Below are 5,079 nucleotides of genomic sequence, written 5' to 3'. Positions count from 1 at the left end.
AAACCCCAGAATTTCCAAGATTTTGCACCACGTTGATAATCTTCAGAAAAACATCCAGGTATGACACTTTTTCTTCAGTTTCACCCCATTTCAAGGTCTCTCCCAGTTACTACTGCCACCACCAACATGGTAGGTCCTGGAGATGCCACCTCTTAAGTAAATTGTGGTGCAAGACAATACCCCTTCTCATTTATTACCCACCGTTTTCAGAGAGTGATTAAGTATAAATAAAATCATAACTAAATGTTATAAAACATAATAAAAACTTTAGGGAGAAAAAGAAAATCGTCAAGGAAAATTAACAAAAGCAAAATTTATTGGCTTTATTATTCCAAATCTTGCCACCTTCTTTGTTTTGTAAAAAGCTTTAAATCTAGATCTCTTAGGCTTCCAACACAACTACCCACCGCTCTGATACCGTGTGAATAAAGGAACAAGACCATGCAGTTCAGAAGCTCGCACTTCGCGCAGAGGTGGCCGCCGCCCTCTGGCAGGACTTTCATGTGGACTCCCCATTGCTGCGAATGCGTGATCTGCAGCTAAAATCCTCTCGAAACCAGGGTAGGCAGGAGTGATCCTGGATGATGGAAGATTAAATTTTAATTCCCTTGGAAAATGTCTGTGAATGATAGGACACTGCTTTTGGAAGAATTCAACAACTATTCCTGGCCATTGCAAATAAGAAAGTTGCTCTTGATAATGCAACCAGACTAGTCTTGATAAACAGTTGGCTCAGTAGCCTAATTATCAATAATATCATCAGTGAGAGGGCTTATTATTAGTTATTTTCAAATTACTCTCAAACTATTTCCAATATTCTGTGTTTATTTATCCCAAATAATACTTACCATACAGAAAGTCAAACAGTTTTACAATATGAAGATAAGCTTTATTGCATCTACTACAAGGGTAAAAACCATGCTGAGCCATCAGACTGTTGACCTTCTGGAAAATGTCGACCTTACTCTGAAGGGACACATGGTTACTGTGAAGGGCCCCAGAGGAACCCTGAGGAGGGACTACAATCACGTCAGTGTAGAACTCAGTCTCTTTGGGGAAAAAAGAGAAGAGGCTCCTGGGTGACAGATGGTGGGGAACCAGGAAAGAACAGGCCACCGTCCTCACTCTCTGTAGTCAAGTACAGAACATGATCGAGGGTGTCACACTGGGCTTCTGTAACAACATGAGGTCTGTGTACGCTCTCTTCCCCATCTATGTTGTTATTCAGGAGAATGGTTCTCTTGCTGAAGTCAGAAATTCTTGGGCAAAATTACACCCACAGGGTTCAGATGAAGTTGGGCATTGCTCTTTCAGTACCTGAAGCCCAGAAAGATGAGCTATTCATCCTTAAAGGAAATGCCAATGAACTTGTATAAAATTCAGCTACCTTGATTTAGCAAGTTACAATTAAAAAAGAATATCAAAAATATTTTGGATATTATCTTTGTTTCTGAAAAAGGAACAGTTCAGCAGGCTGATAAATAAGATCTAAGTTATCTAGCAATAGAAACAACAAGTTGCTGGATGATTCCTCCGACTTATTTGTGATACTGTAAAGATACAATAAAAACCAGGTATTGGCTCTGACTGGTGTGGCTCAGTGGGTCAGGTGTTGCTCCTCTGACCGAAAGGTCGCAGGTTGTGTCCCATTCAGGGCACGTGCCTGGGTTTCAGGCCAGGTCTCTGGTTGGGGGCATTTGGAAGCAACTGATGGATGTTTCTCTCACACAATGATGTTTTTTCCCCTCTTTTTCTCCCTCCCTTCCCCCTCTCTAAAAATAAAGAAATAAAATCTTTTAAAAAATGTATTGATTTGGGAAAAATTTTTTTAAGTTAAAAATAAAGATAAGTTTTACAGCTAAATCACATGACTTGGGTGGGTAGATATATAGGAAAGCCACTTTAATTAAAATTAGATAGTCATTAACTCCTATGTTTTAGGAAATGTTCATAAAATACATATTGTAACAATAAAATAAAATGTGTCTTTATAAACTGAGACTGATCCCATAAGTAGTATATAAAACATGGTTTTATTTCTCTGGGTCCTATGTGGATGAAAACTTTAATATCATATGCATGTCAACTAATTAGCCCTATGTGTGCACCTATAGCACATGATAGCAATAATGACGTTGAGACATATCATAGAATTGAATGAGCCATATCATAGAACTGAGCATTTCTTGATTTTTAAAGCATTCGCTTTCAACATAGTTTCAATGTTAAGGTTAATTTAATTGCAATCAGTCTCTTATGATTCTAAAATGAGTATTCTCAGAATTGTAACCTTTACCAACAAGTATAATTTATTGAATCATAGAACTGAAAAAAATTAAAAAGACGTTTAAAATCATGTAAGTGATTTATAAACCTGTTTATGGATCAGCCTAACCTTGGGAAATTTTGTTTTATAAAAACATGCATCTCTAGGATTTACCTTAACCAATTAAAACCTGAAAACATGGAGTTTTTAACATTCCTTAGATATTGTTGATGTTGATGGAAGGCATTTTTGGAAGAATAAATTATTCTTTCCAGTTTACAGATCAGAAGATTGAAGCAGTTCAAAGAAGAGAAAGTAACATCCCCAAATAATGTATCAGACCTGAGATAAGACTCTTAACATTCTTAACTCCTGACTCAGAGTAATTTCCGTGAAGAAAAAATAGAGAATTTACTAAAGAAAGAACTCTAGGAGTTATTTAAAAGAGTGGAAATGTATGCATTTCTATGATTTCATATGATGGGTCTCTACTAGGAATAAAATTTCCGTGTTCTATCTTAGATGCTGTTGGATGAGATTCAGAGTAAATTGTGTGTTTGCTGGAGATTTGCTGTCAAAAATTGATGCCATGCTAATAAATGTATTACTGTGGCAAGTACAAGTCATATTCCTGTCAATAATAATGTACCGTGTTTTCGGACTATAAGACGCACCCCCCAATTTGGGGAGGAAAATGGGGGTGCATCTTATAGTCCCAATGTAGCTTACCTGGCTCTCTGGGGTGGGCGGCCGTGGAGCGGGGTCACAGGAGGCAGGAGCAGGGTCGCTGCTTCAAGAAGCTGGTGGTGGCAGGAGTGGGGTGATCCTGAGGGCCCTGGGCTGGGAGGAGTGGGTGTCCTGGTGGTGGGAAGTAAGGGAGGCAAGAGCGGAGTCCCCGCTGAGGCACATTATAGTGCTAGGGAGGAGGGTACAGCGGTGCAGACACAGTAGGAGAAGAAAGCCTGCGGTGCCCTTACGTGCCTCCATCATGTGACTGGTGTGTCCCCCATTAACGTTAACATAGGCAAATTCCTCTGCAGGGTCACCTGTCAATGTGGCCCTGCAGCTGTTGCAAAACTACAACTCCCATCATGCTTGGACAGGTTGGGATGATGGGAGCTGTAATTTGGCAACAGCTGCAGAGCCACACAGGTTGTGCAAAACTGCTGTCCCCATACAAGAGTGTTGCACAACCTGTGGCCCTCCAGCAGCAGATCCCCCCATAACAGTGTCAGCAGCAGATCCCCCATAACAGTGTCAGCAGCAGATCCCCCATAACACTGTCAGCAGCAGATCCCCCATAACAGTGTCAGCAGCAGATCCCCCATAACAGTGTCAGCAGCAGATCCCCCCATAACACTGTCAGCAGCAGATCCCCCATAACAGTGTCAGCAGCAGATCCCCCCATAACAGTGTCAGCAGCAGATCCCCCATAACAGTGTCTGCAGCAGATCCCCCATAACAGTGTCAGCAGCAGATCCCCCCATAACAGTGTCAGCAGCAGATCCCCATAACAGTGTCAGCAGCAGATCCCCCCATAACAGTGTCAGCAGCAGATCCCCCCATAACAGTGTCAGCAGCAGATCCCCCATAATACTGTCAGCAGCAGATCCCCCATAACAGTGTCAGCAGCAGATCCCCCACAACAGTGTCAGCAGCAGATCCCCCCATAACAGTGTGTCATTCACTGACGTTCTCAGCTACAGTGCCCCCATAACTATGAAGACACAGTGCTGATATTTCTGCTGTTACTGTATTTTGTTGTAGAAAGATGCGATAGTGTCCTGTAGTCTCCTGCTGAATCTACCGTAATTGTGGGAAGATGTCAAAGCAGAAAAGGATTTCTGCTTTAAATGGTGTTATTAAATCTTTTACCTCATTTTTTGCTTCAATTTTTTTTTCCCTATTTTCCTCTAAAACCTAGGTGCGTCTTATGGTCCAGCGCCTCTTATAGTCCCAAAATACGGTATATTTTATAATAATAACTTACTTTCATATATTCCTCTAAGAAAGTCAACATATTTTCTTCAACTTTTAGTTTTGTGGTTATATGAGCTGCATTTTCAAGTGACATTGAGATTCAGCATTGTGTTCTAAAAATATATTCACTTGTTCCATAATACAACACTCCTAAGACATGAGCAATCACTTTTCTATGCTACTGCAAAGCTACAATGATGCTAAATTCTTGCCAAGTCAATAGGTTTAACTAGAGCAGCCATTACATGAATCATAAATCATGACAAAGGGCCTATATAATACCTTACAGTTTTTTTGGTCTCTGAAGAATGATGCATTAAGTTAAAAGCTAAAGATCTGTGATGATCTTCATTAATTTCTTCCTGTTGATATCCTTCAGTTTTTACTTTATAAGTCAGTGATGATAATAAACACTCTGAAACACTCAGAGCGGTTCAGAATTCAGCTCTAAGTGCTTTTGGCAGAACAGCATTAAAGGTTCTTAAAGAATAATGTGTTTACAATAGTAATTATTTACTCTCATGCTGAATTGAAATTACAACTTCTTCTATGGGAAACAGTCACTGTTCCTTGTTTACTGGTTCAGGCAAGCACATTAAACTTTCATAGGGCAGACAACCCCTTATCTTTTAAGATACACCAGTCAGCACACTTCCCTGCTCCTAATGAAAGGCCTTGGAATCTGTCTTTGGCCAGTCATCGGGGTGTGCTTCAAAGCTTTACTGCAAAGCTCAATCATCATCTTAGGTGTCAAAGAATAGGAGCACTCGACAGTATCCGCTTTGTTACTAAATAGCGAATCAGAATCGCTGTGACTACTACAAAATGAGGTA

The 5,079-nt window shown here is 40.4% G+C and overlaps 1 pseudogene; it reads left to right on the top strand.

The window, feature by feature from the left end:
• The first annotated feature begins 876 nt into the window (after positions 1-876).
• LOC128781261 (large ribosomal subunit protein uL6 pseudogene) lies at positions 877-1,485 on the top strand (annotated as a pseudogene).
• The last annotated feature ends 3,594 nt before the right edge of the window (positions 1,486-5,079 follow it).

Source organism: Desmodus rotundus, chromosome 6, assembly GCF_022682495.2.
Source record: "Desmodus rotundus isolate HL8 chromosome 6, HLdesRot8A.1, whole genome shotgun sequence".
Classification (NCBI taxonomy): Eukaryota; Metazoa; Chordata; class Mammalia; order Chiroptera; family Phyllostomidae; genus Desmodus; species Desmodus rotundus.
Note: the sequence above shows the minus strand (reverse complement) of the source record. Positions and strands in the feature narration are given on the sequence as shown.